This window comes from Phragmites australis, chromosome 20 (assembly GCF_958298935.1).
Source record: "Phragmites australis chromosome 20, lpPhrAust1.1, whole genome shotgun sequence".
Taxonomy (NCBI): domain Eukaryota; kingdom Viridiplantae; phylum Streptophyta; class Magnoliopsida; order Poales; family Poaceae; genus Phragmites; species Phragmites australis.
The window spans coordinates 12170896-12191594 of record NC_084940.1 but is presented as its reverse complement, the minus strand read 5'-3'; the positions used below and the strand labels follow the sequence as shown (position 1 = coordinate 12191594).

General features: G+C 44.4%; 1 pseudogene; it reads left to right on the top strand.

Moving 5' to 3' along the window:
• The first annotated feature begins 10265 nt into the window (after positions 1-10265).
• Positions 10266-14312, top strand: LOC133901246 (zinc finger CCCH domain-containing protein 59-like; annotated as a pseudogene).
• Positions 14313-20699: the final 6387 nt, after the last annotated feature.

Genomic DNA, 20699 nt, shown 5'->3' with positions numbered 1-20699 from the left:
ATCACCTTTTCGCTGCATCCGGCCGCTTGAACGGCCGTAGTATAGATCTGGAGGAACTCGACGGGGTCGATGGACCCGTCGTACTTCTCCGGCAGCTCGGGGCGGAACTTGAAGGGCCACTTGACCCGACGAAACTCAGCGGTAAAAGCACGGCAACCGGTGCCGTACCCCGCGGCGCGGGCGGGTGCCCTGTGTGGCGAATGCCGGCGAGCCGGGGATTCCCGGTGATCGTGGGCCGGGAAAGAGGAAGCCTGGTCCTCTGCCTCGGCCTCCTGCCGGGTTTCCCGCTGGCGCTCGAGAGTGACACGGGCGTCCTCGTGGCCCCTCCGCTCGTTAAGACGCAAGCGGAGGTCCCGGGCTTCAGACACGGCCAGGGGGGCGGCACTCCGCCTGGAGACCCCCGGCCCGTGCGGACGTTGCCCGTTGAGGAGCCAGTTCTGGCGGCGCCATGCTGGGTGGTGGTGCGTGGACTCCTGGCCAGCACCTGGCGGCGAGCAGTGCCGACCAAGGCGACGACATCTTGGATCCACCGGCCTTCCGGAGTGTTCGGCGTGGCCTGGACGGGCGGGTGCCTGAGGAGAGCATGCGCTGCAAGCAGCGCGCTCCCCGGGCTGGCCTCGCTAAAGGCGAGTCTGCGCCGAAGCGGCACCCGGCGCTGTCCAGAGGCGGACCTGGCTGCCGGGGTCTCGACCTCCTGCTGGGGGTAGGAGAGTGCATCAGCGGCGGCGGCGGCCCTGCTGGGCCCAGCACCTTGGTCCCCTTGGGAGGGAAAAACCGCGCGCGTGGATAGTGGCTGCTGCTGGAACGCAGCAGCGACTAGGGCCTCTTGGGCGTCGGGCAGCACTCCGTCACTGGAAGTGGAGCCGGAACGCTGGAGACGGTGCCCACCGGCCATCTTTTCCTATGGAAGAAAGCAAACGAACAAATTCAGGGATATTCTCCCCTACCTGGTGCGCCAGCTGTCGGAGGATGAACTCCTGTTGCAAGGATCCCGAGAGACCCCTTTTTAAAGATTCGGCCGGGGGGATGATCCTGAACGAGTTCGTCGGAGAAATAAATGGAAGTGGAAATAAATGCAACGGCCGGTGATGGGGGATGATCGACCTAGTGCAAAGAGAAATAAATGCACCGGAGTTTAGATAGGTTCGGACCGCACGGGGGCGTAATACCCTACTCCTGTGTGGATGCAATATCCTTCCTTGAAGGGAATCCTTCAAGGATGTATCTGGTTACAAGGGTGTATTGTCTAAGAGAGCTTGAGGCTCCCTTGCTCTAGCTCTACTCGAGCTTGCTTGTGGTGTTCTTCGGATGCTTCAGGGGAGCTTCAGGGGCGATAGCTTCTTTTTTTTGGAGAGATAGCTTCATTTATCTTGATCCAGGTTGATCCTTTCATTTTATACACTCGCCGACCACGACTTACCCCAAATGGGAAAGAGGGGGCGCAAGTTCCAAGACGCCACGGAGAAAGGCGTCATCATTCCCTCTGGGCGAAGCAATAGGGGCGGTAGAAAAACGTAGCGCGCATCCGACCACCCGTCACTGTGGACGTCCTGGCGCCGTTGAGAGGGCCCACCGGGTGGCCACAGAGGCACCCGGCGCTCCCACCCTGTCTTGTTCTTCTGCCAGGGCAGGGTGGCAGGCGGAACGCTTTGATCCTGGCAACGTTATCCCGAGATACCCCGGATGATACGGGACAGGACCCGTGCAGTTAATGGACTCACGCCCCTCTGCCAAAGCATGGCAGGGACTGACACTGCGGCGTGGACAGTTGGGAATGTTAGGATGTCAGGCCGCGCATGCCCATTAAATGCGGCTTCGGACCTTTGACTGGTTGACACCTCGCCGACGGGTCCTTCCGGGTCGTCGGGGCGTCGGGTGATCTTGCGCGAACCTTCGGGGAACCGGGTGCTCGGGGGCTGCCACGTGCAGCCCCGAGCACTCTCTCCCGAGCCATTCTGCAGAACCTTCGGGGAACCGAGTGCTCGGGGGCTGCCACTTGCAGCCCCGAGCACTCTCTCCCGAGCACTTCCGTAGAACCTTCGGGGAACCGAGTGCTCTGGGGCTACCACGTGCAGCCCCGAGCACTCTCTCCCGAGCACTTGGCTGTTCGGCCCATCGGGGGACTATGGTACTCGGGGGCGAGCGGGCACCTCCCCGAGCACTTTCTTCCCGGTACTTGGACTCTGCGGGTCATCGGGGAACTGGGGTGCTCGGGAACCAGAGGCTGTGGCCCCGAGCATCTTCTCCCGGAACTTAGATTTTCCTCATCATGCAGGGGGACCTCGCGGGATGGTGACACGTGGCGGACGGCCGGCCTGTTCTCGGGACTCAGGGACCCCCGGTTCCTGATACACCGACAGCGGCGTCTTAGATGTTGCGTCCTCCCTGGAGGCGTCGCCTTGGAGCCACTCGGCATGGAGGTCCACCACCATGTTAGGGTGGCCGATGGTTTGGGTTCTGCGTCGGTCAGTTCGGCGGCGACTTTGACCACACTAGATGCCTCAGAAGTTTAGTTGTGATCCACTGTAGGAAGTCAGAGCTGCTGTGCTGCTAGAGCGGCGAGCTTGGCAATGATGACCTGCAGCAGGATCTGTCTTCTTGAGCTAGGTTTAGGTGGTGTGCGAGCTGTTTTTTGTTTAGTTGTCTTCGTCGCTATGTTGTTTCGGGGTTTTTGCCGGTTTTCCTTCTAATTAACCGTGCAGCTGTTTGGTTTTCGGGCTCGATTTTTCTCATAAACTGAGTTAATTCGCTTCTTTTATGATAAAATCAGCAGAGCTTGTACCGTCTAAAGTTGAACAATATCTATCTCCATCATCAACTGCCGGTGTCTATTTCGCAGCTAACAATTTGTGCACAGGAAATGAGTGTTCACTAAAGTATTAGAGCTATTTGAACCATGGAATGTTTGAATCTGAATATCTATTCACTTCGGTTGAATGAGAATATACTACAGTTTTAACTACAAATTCTGGAACAATGTTTTTATAAAACATGAGTACAAATGTAATTCAATGTAGGAAACCATATATTTTAGATGTTCACGAATCTCATAAGCCATGATTGATAACAAATTGACATTTGACAACATATATATTGTGACAAGCGATTATTGCTATTAATGTGAACTAATCATTTCTTTCTACTTCCATTATATAACTAAGTGACCATTGACGGGTAGGGGTACTTCAGACCCACAAAAGCAACCAAATAAAAAAGACAACAAATACAATGAAATGAGCTCTAGTTTTCTTCCATGTGACATAATATTGTGATAAACAGTAGCACCTTTAACATATGGAAGGTGAAACATGTATTGAAGGAATTAGGTGAGAGATAAGAGAAAAGAAAAGAATAGATTAGATTACAAAGAGGTATTTCTGCATATGCAGATACTGATATTATCTGCATCTGCAAATTCGCCACGATTTTACATAACACGTCTTATCCATATAGGGGATCAGATATCTCCATATTCATATCCATTTGTCAGCACGATGCAGATATCTCTTACAACATTTCTATTTTACCGGATATGAATATCGGATAATATGGATTAAGGCTATCATTCACCACCCTAAAAGTATAATCTCGAGCATATCGGTGATCAGACTTTGAAAATTGGACGGCATGAATTCTAACGCGTCAAATAAATAAGAACGGAGGAGTACCAGGTTAGTAGGGTAAATACTATGTTGTGCAGTCTGCATCATCGTATGGTTCCTCATCCACGCGCCCAGTCACAAGTAGCAAGAAGTCTCGGCGTGTACGTGTTTTACGGGCAGTTTGGCCTGCGCGCGCCAAGGGAGTGTACCATACGAGACATGTGAAGCGACCCGGCAGGCAGGCAAGCAGAATGGTCGCTCGCCACGCGGTTTACATTCAGGCTGCCGGCGAGTTTGGTGAAAAGAGAGATGGCGTTGGCGATCTTTCATCTCACACAAACGAAAACTGACAGGAGAACTTGACCTGCAAATATAACCTTTGCCCGGCGGTTTGCTGGTGGCCGTTTGGTTCCCAGGCGTCTGGGAAACCTGTGAACCGTGCCCGAATCGCGTAAAAGTCCGGTGTAATTTTGGCCTATTTCGACCGATTTGGTTATAGCCTGGAGCTGAAACCTGCCTTGAATTGCTATCCATCCATGCATCCATGAATTGTTACCGCCGGTGTTTCGAACGCTGATGCAAGCTCCTACTGAAAATGACCGGTCGACGCAAGAGGACGATGCCAAGGATCTGCCCATCATCCAGACGCTCCATCACCCTGGAACCCCGATGCTGATGCCGTGGCAGGTAGCACCATTGAGACAGTAGATTTCGCCCATCGAAACGCTGGCCCTCTTGTTTCAGAACCCAGCCGTCGCTTGAATACCGCCAGTTGGACTGGCTCGCACATTGGCACCGGCGTTCCTTAACTCGTGTGGGGTAAATCGCAACTCCCTCCCTGCCAAGAAATTTTATTGCGTAAAGGTTACGCAAACTGATTTGTATAACCAACCACTATATTAGGAGTTGTGAAAAATTTCGATAAAAATATGACAGTGTAGAGCATGCTATCATCTCCCGCGTCATAAAATTTGAACTCAAATAGCAACTTGTATATGGAGAAACAAAAGGCGAAAAAATTCATAGGGACCGTGGACCCTGAACAGAGAAAGTTCTAGTCTCTTGTGAGGAGCTCGCAACCCATCGGCCGCGACTCCGATCGAACGCAAGAGCATGCACTGCCATGTGTACCACGTTGATCTTATGAGTCTGACATGGACAGTTGCCGACGCGCTGGCCTCGGCCCCTTTGGTAGCTAGGTCTCCTAGGCGAGAGCTAGCTGTGTCACGCCGTGCCCCTTCAATGAGCGGGGCAAGAAGGCCACATGGGGGGCAGTTCGAGCCGTGTGCCCCAGCGCTGGCAGTTTGCGCCCGCTGTTCATGCTTGTCCTCGAGCCTGCCACGTTGTCTTGAGACCATCCTAACTGTATTCTTTTTATTTCATTCCTTTCTCAATTCTTTTTTATTCTCGTTCCTTTTATTTTTTTCCATCTTTAACAGTTTTCTTTTGAAAAGAATTTGTGAAAGAAAATGAGAGAAAATCCCGTTTTAAAGGGAATGATCTTAAGAATCTCTTCGTGACGTAAATTGTGAAGGAAAATCATTGAAACGTTAAATAAAACAAAAATCCCTTCGTAAAGAAATTCTGGACAAAATCGGTTAGGGATAATCTTAGCATGCTGATGGAGAACTGACTCATAGTTCCTTTCATCTATCTTTTTATCTATAGGGTACATATTAAGCTACTGTTAAGCCTAAGTTGACGAGGAACGTAGTTGTTGCAATAGCAACGTCAAGCGTGCTACTACAACGCTTTTTGAAGTGCGCAAGTGGCTAACAAAGGTATCCTTAACGCCCACCGAGCTACGGAGAGATGTCACAATCCTGCTGAACTTGTGTTAGTGGGACTAAAACTGTTCATGATAGTCTCATAATGACATGCCGTTGAACTATACCCACCGGTTTGTCCTGCCTCTCCATTAATCTGGAACGCTTAGAATGTCTTAGATTGATCAGTTCGCGCCCAAGTGGCCATGGACCACGCGGTGGTACGTCTCATGGTCCTTGGCCATGAGCCGGTGAACTCACTGGCTAGTTTGTTGTGCTTGTGCATGGGAGGAAGGTGTAACCGTGTGGTAGAGGAGAAGGCCGCCGATGAGCACTTGAGCAGTACAAACGTCGGTCAGCTCATGGCCAAGTAGCCACGCCATGAGTAATGAGTTTGAATTGCACAATTTTTCCGTACGTGATGATAATAAGTAAGGTGTCAGGTGTCCGTGTACCGCGCGCACATAAGAAATCAAGTAAAAGATCACATATTCGAACTATGGATGAAATGTTACTGTTTCTAGTCACGAAAAAAATGTCCTCATTTTGAGTAGCTTCGAATTAGGTTTTCTGAAAAATTGTTTATTGATACACATGTATATATTGAAATTAAACATTTAGAAATGGTATGAGTAGATTTGACTCATAAAATAGATCATAATATTCGATAAACATATTGCGATATATATATATTATTAATAGCCAACATAGTATGTTTTGAACCTATCGAATCCAAAACAACAATCTTGATCGGTGTACGCAACTCAATATGGTACTAGGGTCAGAGGTCTCGAGTTCGAGTCTTAGAGAGCGCAATAAAATAGAAGATTATAATTAACTCATATTTCCATGTTAGAAGTGCTAAAATATAAATGAATTGCCAATCTTTCTTTATAAGTTTAGTTTGGGAAGGGCAAGAGTATGATGGGTACATTTTGGTTTGGTAAAGATTCAACTGGAACCATTTGGCAGCAAAAGGGTGACGCAACTCTCATTGTATCAATAGAAGTAGAAGGTAATGAAATATTTTTGAAAACCCCGTAGAAAATAGAAATACTTGTGAAAAAGACAAGTTTTTGGAAAATAAATCAACCCATAAAAAAATACCAAAACTGCCACTGAATAACCACATTAAATTTGAACGGAACATATTTGCTATAGTGACTGATTGCGCATCGGCGTACCAAGCTAATTATCTCATGCGAAACCTTAATTTTGTTTAGATAGGACGGAGTTTGGACCACGGTGTGAAGTACACATGCTTATTTCATTTGATCATACTGTACTCAGTACCCAATATTTGAAATAAGCTCTTTTAGAAAAAAATCAAGCAAATAAATACAAACAAACCATATATATCACTAGTCAGGAATATATGTGATAATTTTTTATCATCACCCTAGATAGTTCCACCTAAAGGGAACACTTCTCTATAGACACAGAGTTCTTTTTACACTATTATGACTATACCAGATATAGGAAGTAACTTAGAACTACTACATGAGTTTCTTCTATAGGATACATAGCATAAAAACTCGTCTTATTTCCACAAGCATAGCTTACAAATGATTTTCTCTTTCGAGAACCCCAAATACTTACACACACGAAGGATTACCTTACAACAACAGTTGCACAAATCCTTCATTCAATATAACTATTTTACAAGATGGGCTTAATACTAGGAGTGAGAGAGAGTGTGCTTCTCGCTCTTCTCTGGATGCTGCTCGATGTTTGGTGGCTAGTGTCTGGTGGTGTCGTCTCTTTTGCTGCCTGAAGCCTCCTTTTATAGTCGCGAGAGGAGCTCCTTTTCTTCTTTATTTAATCTGATCTAGATACTTAGATAGTGGCTTAGAATCTCAAGGTACAGAATATATTCTCTACCGATAGAATGTGAAACCACATGAAACCGTCTGTTGATTGTCTTCTTTTAATGACGGAACGCGCACTTTGACCCTTACAGAACATGTGAACATACATTCTTCTAAGCATGTGAGTATGTAGACTTTCTTTTGTCTTTTACTTATGCATGGGTCTTCCACACCTAAATTATTGATATCACCTTATCAATATCATATACCTTTGAAGGACAATATTCTCGACATCTTTCATCTTTTTAATGGATATGTCTCTTTATATAGTTTTATCTTTTTAAGATATATTCTTTATTTTGGATTTTACCTATGTCTGGCAATATCTATAATGTCTTCATCTGAGAATAGGATTTCAAATCTTTCATCCATAATGTCCAGCAATATAAGTTTTCATATCTGGACAAGGTTCTGCTTTGAGAACATACCATCTTTGAAAATCCCTTGGTCTTCTAATTTATCTATATAAGACGAGTTTTTATGCTATGTATTTTATAGGAGAAACCTCTTCGATAGTTCTAAGGTAATCCTTACATCTGTTATAGACATAATAGGGTAAGAAAAACTATGTCCATAGAGAAGTGTTCTCTTTGGATGGAACTACCTGACGTGATGATAAAAATTTATCACATATATTTATGACTAGGAACATCTAGGGAAATCTTGCTACTCTTGAAATAAGCTAGCGATAAAAATGATGAGTACCAAGCATAATATTTATGACTATTGTGCAATTAGTTGAATAGTTGGTTTTGCTAACCTACAAATATCTTGAATAATATCACTTAATACTACTGAACCAAGAAAGTTCGTTTTCAATATTAAATATTATAGTAATATTGTTACGGTTTAAAATAGTATTTTAATAATACTAAATTAAGTTTTTACTGTTTATACGGTGTGCAAACAATACTAAATAGTATCTGAATAATACTAAATAGTAATTCTATAATATAAAATTGCACGCGGGAAGTTGACAAGTTATCGAAGTATATTATAATATTATATCTTTACATCGTCATACGTAAGTGATAAATATTAGTAGTCATTCTGTTAATTAGTGAATAGTAACTCAAATTTAAATAGTAAAAAATATATTTTTATATTTGGATAATGTTCTGCTTTGAGAGAAAAAGTACGCATCAGTAACCGGAAATCCAGCCTGATGCCCAGGCGTGCACTCTTGCTATCGCTTGTAAGTAAGGTTTGACTTACCATTTGAGGCTCGGTTATCAAGCCCAATTGGTAACCGAAAATGTATAGTTATCGTGATAACTGCTCAAAATTCGGTTAAAATTTGTATAAAATTTATTTGCTAAAATTTGAAATATGGTAAAAAATTTGTTAGAATCGCTTATCGGTATCCGGTCGAATTGGATCGGTTACCGAGCGATTTTCTTGATTTATCGAGTGGTTTTCTCAAATTTTTAGTATTGTTGGTAACCGTTCGGTTTTCTCGATTTATCGAGTGGTTTTCTCGATTTTCAGTGAAGTTCAACAAAAAAAACCAAAAAATTAGCTCAATCTTGTAAAATCAATAACTAATTCATCTTAGCTTCAAATCAAGTGAAGCAAATTTTATTTGTTTTCCTTTAACATGATCTACATGATAAAAGTATTTACACTTATAAAACAGTTGAAAATTTTCTGTGAGAAAATGTATTTGTTAAACCAAGTTAAATGCATAGTTTACTCTTTGCTAATCCAAAAATCATGAAACTAATTTTGTTAGTCTTCTTGCATGGTCCTATGTCTTTTAAAAATACATGAACTCATGAATTAGTTATTGTAACATGCAGGATTGTGTAAATGTGTTGCGACTAGATTAATTCATAACTGACCCATCACACCTCTAAAATTAATGAAACTACTTTTATTAGTTTATTTATACTATGATTTATGTAGGAAAAAAATAGTAGACATGAAAAAGTTAATTATAGTGTTGTTTCTTAACATATTCACTTTATGCTTGTGAACTTTGTAAAAATCATAGAGAAATTAATAAAACTCTAAATGAAGTGAAATCAATTTTAAAGATCCTTTTAAGATACGTCATACACAAGAAAAATATGTGTTTGCATGTTAAGATTTTCCTTAATATGAGTTAATAACTGAGCCGCACGCTTTAACTTTTTTTCATTTTTTTAAACTTCCTTCCTATAGAATATGATGCAAATGACATTATTTTTGAATTTTTTTTTCACAGAAGGTCTTAGAATTGTCTCTAGTTTTTTTAGAATTTTGTTTGGTTTTTTTGAATTTTTTGAATTCAAATTCGATTACCGTTTGGTTTTTAAAATCGGACCAGAACGGTAAACACGATAACTGCGAAATTTAACCGGTTACGGATGATAAATTGAACCCTGCTTGTACGAGCAAGATATGTGCATAGTACTCAGTACCTGTTTAAAAAAGAACCAGCTCGTACAAGGGTTATGTTATTTAACTTACCAATCTATCAAATGGATTTATTGCATCAATTACTGCATTAGCTAGATATTGCAATGTACATCTGTTATTTTTTCAAAGGGACTAGCTAGGTGTACCTTGTTTTGATGTGATAGGTCATTTACCAAAGAGATTTGTAGGTCGCCAAAGAAAATGGCAAGACGCTAGATGCCCAGTTGGCATTTGGTTTGACAACAAGATGGTATCATAATTTCAAATTAAAAAGGTCATCTTAGTTGAGTTTGTGTGGGTTGAGTGTAGTGTGTATAATAAATGTGCCCCACTTGTACACTCAAAAAAATAAAATGTCCATCTCAGCTGCCACACAGGATCCATGGTGACAAACCAAGAGCCTTACCCCTTGTCACCTTTTTTATTTCATAATATGGTCTTTTCTGACAAATAATTCGACAATTGGTACTTCAGAAATCGCCAAAAGATTTGGTAATAAGCCCATGTCGTCACCTCATTTATCAATAGTAATCTATTTCTATAACACTCCAAAATGCAACAATTTTATATGTTAAAAAGACATCGCATATTTACTTCTTAAAACTGCTTGGAATGCTCCGTCTTCGTTTTTTTCCTTAAAACAAAAAAGAACTGGGCACGGTCAAGTTGGCTCTATACAGGCCCAAAGCCCAATAACACGAAACACACAATGTACAGGCCCAAAGCCCAATAACACAGCCCCAATGACCGCCACCCCGCCTCCTCCGGCGCCGCCGCGCATCCTCCTCGCCGGCGACGCCAGCGGCCGCCTCCACCAGCTCTTCAAGCGCGTCAACTCGGTACTCCCGCTCGCCCCGCTCTTCCCCCGACTCTCTCCTCAACGGTGCCGCCGGTCCGTGACTCTGCGCGCCCGTGCACGCAGGTGAACCAGTCGACGGGGCCGTTCCACGCGCTGCTCTGCGTGGGGCAGTTCTTCTCGCCCGAGGGCGACGCCTACGGGGACGTCGCGGACTACCTCGAGGGGCGCGCCGCCGTGCCTGTCCCGACCTACTTCACCGGCGACTACGGCCCCGCCGCGCCGCGGCTGCTGTCGAAGGCAGCCGCTGATGCGCGGGGGTTCGCCCCGGCGGCATCGAGGTTTGCCGCAACCTCTTCTGGCTCAGGGGCAGCAACCGCTTCACCCTCAACGGTGTGTTCTCGAGCTAGTCTACTGCTAAATTAATTTCATTAATCAGTGCCAAGAGATTTGTTACCCAAGTGCCCATTAGTTAAAATTTGGCATGGAGCACTGTAGTGGTCATCAAAATGTTGCACTGCACTAAATGTAAGCGAGTGCTGCTTGCCTGCCTCTCCCAAGTTCAAATTGTTAAAACCTATTCGTTTGCTACATTCTTAAAGCTAATACAAAATTTCATTGAACATTTGTGTAGCAATGCCTGAAAGGCTGACTGTGAGCTGATTTTTAGCATTTCCATGTATCATTGCTTCCATTTTATTTTAGGCTTGTCGGTGGTTTATTTGTTGGGGAAGAAGGGACCAGGAGGGCCCGGCTGCTACAGCCAGGATGATGTCGATGCCTTGTGGGCTCTTGCAGAAGAGCCCAGGATCATCGATTTGTTCTTGACATATCCTTTTTTTCATTATATTGTTCCTTCCAGTGCCTGCTAGTATTAATATCGAGCCGTTTTGATTTAGCATCTATTCTGGATGCATCAAGGTTGCACGCTGGTTTCCCCTGACTATAATGTGATCGCACTAACGAATGGCCAACTGGAGTGGTGAACGGAGCTGACACATCCAATGTGCCTAATCAGGTTTTGGATCCTCATGGCTATGATCCTGTTGTTGCTGAACTGGTTGCCGAGATTAAGCCAAGGTATGGTTTCTGACTTCAAATAAGAAGATTTTGTTGAGAAGGTCACCTTAAAGCATTGAGACGGAATTTGTATGTGCTGATTTGTATAATGATATTACTTTGACACTGAGTTACTGATTTCTAAAGTGCTAAGCTAACCAGTTCGGTGGTTTACGTATTGTATAGCAGAAGACATACACCAAATTTGTGACATTGTTTGTTTCATGCAGATATCATATTGCCGCTACTAAAGGTGTATTTTATTCAAGGGAGCCATATGTCAATGATTCTGCTGCGCATGTTACCCGTTTTATTGGACTTGCTAATGTCGGAAACAAAGAGAAGCAGGTATATGTAAATATAAAGCCTTTTTGCTTCATATTTATACTGCCTTTTGTCCTCTATTGTAATTTGTATGTTATGGTTCAAGGCTTTCCGTGTGCCAGCTTGCCTTCTGGGTTTTAAGAATAACACTCAGTCTTTCTTGTCAATACACATCCTGAAGCACTATTTACTTTTGAGTTATATTATTACCTACTGCAGAAAAGGCTGCTTCAAATGTGCTGCATTGCTGATATATTGCAATTAATTAGTAATTTATGTCATTAATTGGATACTCCTTATTGCGCATACTTTTCAGAAATTTAATCATGCGATTTCTCCTACTCCAGCATCTACAATGTCCAGTGCTGATATCCATGCCAGGCCTCCAAATGCTACTTTATCACCGTATGTTGCTCCAGCAAAATCAGTCCCTATTGAAGAAGCTCCAAAACGTCCAGCTGAGAATACTGATGTGCAATATTGGCGTTATGACGTCAAGCCACAAAGGCAAGGGGAAGCAGATGGGGGTAGATTGTGTTTCAAATTTACATCCTCAGGGTCCTGCCCGCGAGGGAGGAAATGCAACTTTAGGCATGATGAGGAGGCAATGAAGCATTATAAGAGAAATGTCTGTTTTGATTTTCTAAACAAGGGGAAATGCGAGAGGGGTCCAGAGTGTAAGTTTGCTCACAGCCTTTCAGGGGAGGCTGCTGTAAGAGATGAAAGACCTCGCAGGTGAGAAAATTAGTCCAAATCTCTGTATCTGTCTGCCTGTCTGACTCTGTTCGTCATGCCTTTATGCTGGAATTTTTCTCATTCTATATTTGTCAACTCCAGTGAACGAAGACGTGTGGAGAGCAGTTGCTGGTTCTGCTTGTCAAGTCCAGATGTTGAGTCACATCTTGTCATTAATATCGGTCGGAGAAGGTTACTACTGTGCACTTGCAAAGGGGCCACTTGTTCCAAATCATGTTCTAATGATACCCGTTGAATACTGCCCCAGTACATTAATGATGCCTCCGGAAGCAGAGGCCGAACTTGGGAGGTATAAGAATGCTCTGGGTAAGTACTTTGAGGAGCAAGGAAAGACAGCTGTTTACTTCGAGTGGGTTTCACAGCACTCACGCCATGCAAACCTTCAGGTAAGGATACTTTTCGCCTGTTATGAAACATATATCTGTGCAGAATCTTTGTGTCATGTTTATGCTACATGGTAATCCACCAATTTTTTTGCATAGGCTGTTCCAGTACCACTGTCTAAAGCAGACGCGGTTAAAAAGATATTTCATCTAGCATCAAAGAGACTGGGATTTGAATTCTCTGTGGTGAATCCAGGTGACAGGTGAGGCTTTATGTATTTTCCCCCCTTTTTTTCGTTGGTTGACTAAACTAGAGGAAAGACATGATTAACAATACTTCATTGCATTCACCAGGTCATGCTCTTAATTACGAAATAGTAAAAATATTTTTCACTTTTCTGAAACATTTCACATATTGCTCTTCGCACATAATTGATGATTTATGCTTGTGCATTGTTTATTATGTCATGCTGATGCATTTTTGTGATACATGATGTTGCTTCTTAAGAGTTAAAACAGTCTTTATTATCGGCTTTTACAATGTTTACAAGAGTGCAAAACCCTCATTCATTGAAGTGTGTTGAAGTCTGTTTTTAATTCTTTGATGGTGATTTGGTCAGACTGAAACTAGGTGTAAATAGCAACAGCTGCAACGGAACTAGCTTTGAAATTTGTAACTAGTTCAAAGGGTAGTTTTGTGGGAAAACTATGTTTCTCTAGTTTTTTTTTTTGTGAAGTTATATTAATTCAATTTTGTTACCTTTGAGGTTTTGACCAACAGTAAGATGTATTCAACTTCTGTTAGCATTGAACTCCGATTTGTTTTTACAGATGGTGATGCTAAACTAGCAAGGGAATCATTGATGTCTCAGTCCGAAAGCAAATCAAGCCTGTTTTACATTGAGCTCCCGGAAGGCATAATACTCTTGCATATGGTTGACAGTAATGAGAAGTTCCCTGCCCAGTTTGGACGCGAGGTATATGATCCATCGTTCGTCCTTTTTTTAGCTTGAAAGGACAAACTTGTTCAAATTGGAAAGAAACTAGTGAAACTGCAATAAACTAAACGGTTGGCTGTCTTCTTGTCATGTCGACAGGTTTTAGCGAGATTGCTAAGCATGGCAGATCGTGCAGATTGGGGGAACTGCAAGCTCTCCAAGGAAGAAGAAATTCAGATGGTGCATGATTTTAAACGAGGTTTCTGCGACTTTGATCCTGCGGAGTGAAGAACATGCTTTGTTCATGTTTGCGAGGAGTGCTCCTTACCGAGTTTCTAATGGAAACTAGCATGTGTTGTATAACTTATCGCAAATCTGCATTTTTGTAGTGTAGCATTGGAGTCACAATTGTATGCCTGAAAAATGGACATTATATGAATGAGTCCCAGAATGTAACATTTTTCTGTGCTGCGGTTTCTATTCACATAGAGCATGCGTGCTCCTTTGGGCCTTTGTGGTGCTAACCATGATGCTCGACGCGGTGCATGTTCACAACGGCTGCAGGAGCAAGCACGGCCATGGTGGCTTGCTTCTAGCCATGTGGAGATTCACCGTTCTACAGGATTAGGTGGGGATGGACAGAATCGGTCGCAGATGGCGGAGCGTCGGCGTCCGGCGGCTGCAGTGAAGTAGCTTCGGTGCCGGGCGTGAAGATATCGGCGGTTACACTTGACAGACGGGTTCCATCAAAAGGTGCCAGCGGTGCTCAAGAGGAATTGTATCGAAGAAACTCAATGGAGAGGAGGAATCGCCGAGGCGGTCTTAGCGGTTGGGGAAGGGGAAGGCGATGGATAGGCCCAGGTGTTCGGCGTCGTCTTCTTGGACAAGAATAGCGGTTGGTTGAGAATGGAAGCTCACCACAACGGCGGCGACGAGGTGCCCGATGCCATCGACGCCAGAGAAGATGGTCTTGGTCAAGCTTGCACAGGATGGGGCGGATGCCATCGACACCAGAGAAGATGACCGAGCTCCCGAGGCACAGGAAGGGGTTTCCTGGCGTAGGGCTCCTGACCCAAAATCATCAGACTACTGACGGTGAATGACCCGATCCTCCGTCATCAGGCCCTGTGTAAAACTGAATGATTTTAGTATGCGGAGTTAGTCCGTTATGTAAGAATGTAAAGAGGGAGGAAACCACATACCCTGAAGCCAAAGACCGAAGTGTTGCGTAGGTTCACCAAGATGAAGAATACGGTGATGACCCACATCCAGTCACGGTAGACTGTTGCGGAGATATGCAGGGTATACGCGATCATCCATCCGCACGTGAAGAAGCAGAACATCATGGCACCTGTACGCTCAGACTCTCTCGAGACGTGCAGAGCGGTGGTCTGAACTGAGTGAAAGGATACGATTGCATGGTGAGCATAACTCACCACAAAAAAGCCAGACACCATCTCTGCCACCATGCCTACCACAGCTCGAGGCGGAAGGGGTGTAGCCGAAGACATGGGCCTGCATGCAATCGAAATTAGCAGGTTCAATGTGAGGAGTTCACTTCAGGCAGTAGTCAATTCTGAAAGCACTATAGGTTGGTACCTGTGCAAGAGGAAAGTCGTCCAGAGAGGTATTGCTGCAAAGTACCCCAGACGAGTCGTGCTCTGGGGGATGGTGAGGGCATCTGCTACCTGTTTCATCCAGTCCCTGAGAACCTCCCTCCTTTCTTTCACTTCAGTTGCCGCACCGGCGGTGAAGAACCTCCTCCTCAGTTCGGTGCTAGTGCCGCTCGGGGAAGTATGATTGATCTGTTGCGCTGCCTCAAGGTCGTAGTTCTCTGTAAATGAATTCTCCACCGTGAGAATGAAGAGGTTATAATCGATTGCAAAGAAACCAAAACAAGAAACACAGATTAATTTGGAAGGTTATTTACCGCCACAGGGAAAGATAGCGTCTGTCTCTGTCCTGCGCGGAGCCGAATCAGCGGCGGGAGGCGAACCAGCGACGACGTACTGCAGGAACTTCAAGCCAAGGTTCTTCACCATCTTCACTGCACTCGCGTCACCGGTCGTCCAGACTCGCGAACTTCCGTCCTTCCCATTCGGCGGTCCTCCCAGATCCAGCGGGAGATCACCCCTCGGGCTGCCTCCTGCAGGGGCAGGTGCCTTGAGAGTCCATGGGTGGAAACCCTCCAGATGGTGGGCGCGCACCGGGGATGACGCCCGCTGGATGCCCACGCCGGCCTGGGCAGGTGTCGCGCCTCCTTCCGCGACGCGTGAGAGTGGCTGCAAACTGTAGCACCAGGCATAGCCGGAAGCATCCTCCTCTGCACAACAATTTCATCTCCGTACGTTACACAGGAGAAGAACAGACTGGGAATAATGTGACTGCAAGCAAGCGAAATTGATCTCGACTCGACGTCGACGCTTACCGGAATGGGGAAGGAAGGGGAGGGAGTCATATGAGTGGGTAGAGGTAGTAGTAGTCGTCAAGGCTCCGCGGGAGTAAGCACCGGCCGGTCTGAGCGACCCGCCGCCCGGAGTCGGAGAAGGCTCCTCGTGCAGCATTCCCCATGCCTTCTTCATGAGGTCTCCGATCCGGCTGACCATCGCCGATTCTCCTGTTCCCGATTCGGCTTCCCACCTTCTCTCCTCCGGGCGTACGGACACACCTCACCTCTACCTCCTCTTCCCTCTCTTCTGCACGCCGTCCCTCTCCTTGTCCTCCCTCCCTCTCCGCCTCCGCCTCCGTCTCCGCCTCCCTGAAAACGAGACGAGCGAGGTCTCTCTCCACGTGCTCACGTCTTTTATAGTGATCTCTGGCTCGGATAGGATGGGATGGGTTCGGCTTCTGGGAATGTGTTGTGCGGTCCAGCTGGCAATGGAATGGAACCAAGGGAAGGGCCAAACGCCTAAACCCATAAACCTAGGACGCATCCTCTACCATTGCTCTTTAAAGTTACCAGAACGTACAGTAAAAATGAGTCTGGATGAACAGTTTCCTGACATATTTTACTGCAGTACTCTACTGTAGCTGGATACTGTAGCAATTTTACTGTTCTGAGAGCTACTGTAGCAGTTAATATGATGCCTCCGTTCCAAATCTAATGGTTAAAAAAACTAATGTCACGGTACTGTTCATCCTCTGACTTTGCTTTTACAAAGTCAGAGGATACGAGTCCATAAACCTAACGGGCCGCCGCTAGACCGCCACCCTTCTCCGATCCCACTCCGGCGACGCTTCTTCGTCGTCCGTCCTCGTATGGTCCTCCACCACCGCCTTCTCGTCTTCGGACCGCGTGCCGTTCATGGTGGGCTCGACTGGAGCGCCTTCATCCTCTTACTAAAATTGGTAATATTTATCCTTTTGCTTTGTGGTTAAATCGCCTCATGTCTAATCACCAGCATGCTTCCATGTTCTGCTTGCGATGTTTCAATATCCTATTATGCTCATAACCATTCATCTAGTTTTAATGTGTTTCAATCAGGGTTCACAAAATTATCCGTAATTGCTTGGTTATCGTGTATACCGGCCGATTCGGTCCGTATTCCATTCATAAATTGATCGGTTTTCGGTTAAGTTCAAATTCAAAATTCAAAAAATTTAATAAAATTCGATCGGTTTCTACCGAATTACTGCGGTTACTGCAGTTTTCACGGTAATCGCCGGGGGCGGTTTTCGGAGGTCAACTGCATTGTAAACCCTGGTTTCAATATGCCGTCACAGTACAAGAATTTATTCTGGATGAATCAGCCGAAATTACGCGCAGCCGAAATTACCTGCATCCAATATTTGTCACTTTCAGTCATCAGGCCCATTGCAAGCACCTTTCTCTTAACCTTCTTTCTGTGTGCAAATGCTGCTGGCAGAGCTCCATTCATTCACTCCAGCTGTGAAGAACAGGAGTTACTTATAGCTGCTCTCTTTGCTTCTTTACTGCGGCGAGGCCTCTTCCTGAATTCTTATCAGGTACTTCGACAATCCATCATACTTGCTATCTACGTTTCGTCTCTGCTATATATTGCTTTTGCTTTCTCACACAATCGCACAAAAATATTGTTCTTGATGTTGATTTGGAGGTTGTTTCCAGCAGGCTCCACGATTCAACCTAACACACCGATGATTGTCATGTTTCAATGTGCGTCACCAGCAGCCCTGCTGCCATGTTCTTGTTGATTGAGCGGTATGGATGCAAATTTCATTTTGAGTTTCTTTTCTTGATATTATTGCCAAAAACAAAATATTCTCATTGTGCACGTATAGGGTACAGACAGATTTGGAACTCGATGCTGCAAATATTGATGTCCCTTAGTTTTGCACAAGTGCTACTTATTTTTTACTTGATTTATAAATATGTTCCATGTCATGATAAGGGGTGATGTTTGGTATCACAAATACCCTTTTTGCTTGCAGTGCAAAGTGCAAACATGCAGTATTTCCCCCTTCTTAAGCGCATACAGGATATGAAATGTCTTTCTCTTCTAGCTTGCTTTACTTAAGTATAAATTTGATTGTACATTAATCGGTCATTGGATAAGTTACTACTTAGTTATAGATATGCATAGGGTTTCAAACGGTTATATTTCAATTACTTATAGACATATGAAAAGAATTAAATACCCACATATAAGTCAAAGCATGTCTCTTCTATACATAACCAACATCATTATCCTCAAGTAAACTAAACATTAGACATAAGATGAGGTTGTGCTAGAAATGATTAAATTGACAATGCATCATCACTATTGCATATAACTCCATCAACTGTAACAAAAAAATTAAGCCAAATTCACAAGTCCAGAGTAAGTAGGTATAACCTTTCAAATTAATAAATATAATCATGTGTGCTGTATTATTATAAGTGGAGGTAGCAAAAAATAACAAGTTAAAGTTATAGCAACAACCATCATGCTCACTTAACTTTATCGATAATGAAAACAAGACATGCACACATCGGCGCAACAACACCTAGGGTTCTTCTTTAAAATCGGCAAGGGCAACAGCGTTAACGATAGTCCCCATGACGGTTCCTCCTCAATTCCTCACTGCAACCTTGCCGCAACTTTGCTGCGATCTCGCTTGCCCGTGGAAGAAAACGCTGCTGCTGTCCTGCACGTCCACGGCAAGGGCAGCAAGGGATTGACGGCTGCAGGGGCCAAGTAGGGGCGGCTAGGGTTCCTTGGCAGGGAGAAAATAGAGGGCATGGGATGGCCGCAAGGGAGAAAGAAAAAGGATGCTGAGCTAAAACAGATTCGGACTCAGGAAAGTAGGCAGCATTAATAAATAGAATTCGTTTTTTTTTTCCTTTTTCTCTTAAACTTCAAAAAATCATAGCTCCACAATCCAAACTCCAAATAGGACGTATGAGTAGTAAAACGGATTCATTTCGCCGAGCTCTACGCATGCACGATCTCCTATCATCCATTTGAGTGACGGATCCAAAATGTCAACTTTTTGCTCCCTATTTATCTACCTGGTCAACCTCTTTTTTTTACGTATTCTTAAGTAGAAAGCAACTTTTCTCCTTCGTACTTCTTCCACAATTTGGAAACCAAAAGCGATAGAACCGGAAAGTGACAGTTTAACTTCCTGGGAATTACAGATGTCGCCGAGTATCTCCTATGGTGTTGGTGTTTCTGTTGAGTTGCAGATGCCTCTCCCTCTCCCCTGGGGGTCTGAGTCACCGCTTTATATAGAGCTGATATGCCATCTTCTATTCAGCCGTAGTCGATAGGAAATCCTTCATCTTGTGTACCATGACAAAGCAGATGAATCTAACTTGGATACTAGTAGTTCTCGAGTTGAGCAACTAATCGAGATCTTTTTAGTATATGTCTTCTAGATTTTCGGGTGTATCAGTTACCGCAGATTCTGTTCCATAGTATCTGGAGTTGTTATATATGCGCACGGTATATCCTGACCATATACAGTATACTCCTTATGCGTATATATCCCATAGTTAGATATTCGATAGATTTATATGGGAGTTTGAAGAGATGCGTGGTGCTATGAACCATGTGGATTTGATTAGAAGAGTAAGTCATCTACAATTTGTTTCATGATACGAGGAAAGAAACACACTCCTTGTTGCTGGTTGCTGCACAGAAACACACATTGTATAGGTGAAGGAAATCGAGCAAGAAGCTTCTGGTGAGCATGGCATGACAGCACAAGAAGATCTCAAGCAGACAAACTGCTGTTGATTTATCAAAAAGACTTAAAGATTTAAGGGCAGGGAATCATGGTAACTACATCATCATGCGCTGGCAAGACGAGGGCAAGAGCAACAAGGACGCTGCACACTCCTCAAGCCACTAGCCACCGCTGGGAGTCGTGGGGCTTCCGTGACCACGGGCTGGTGGCGTTCGTCGCCACCCAGGTCTCCACCGCTGTCATCCACTCCCGTGAGTACCGGGCCGTTCTTCTTTTCCCTCTGTTTTCTGTACAGAAGTTAGTGATGACCTCTCAAAATTATTTTTCTTTTGTAGTAGTAATCAAAGAAGTGGCTGATTAGTAAGTGATTTCAATTTTTTGCATTTTGGTCAGGTCTATTTGCATATGCCTGCGCTAAGTGTATACCCTGCTCCTTAGAAGTTGCAGATGCATGTTAGAGAGATTGCTACTATAAAACGTTTTAAGAATGTCCAGAGTATTGTTCAATGCTGTAGGTTTGCTGATTAGGTAGAATTTTCACCTAATATATATATGTTCCTAACTAGATTTTACATGACAAAGAAATTTACATAAACCTCATGTTGTTGGCCTGACTTGCTCAACTAGATAGTTTGTGGGTATATTTATCAGTGCTCAACTAGATAATTTTTGCTAAAAGTGAATGTGTAACTGGCCTCTGTTGTTAGCTAGATAATT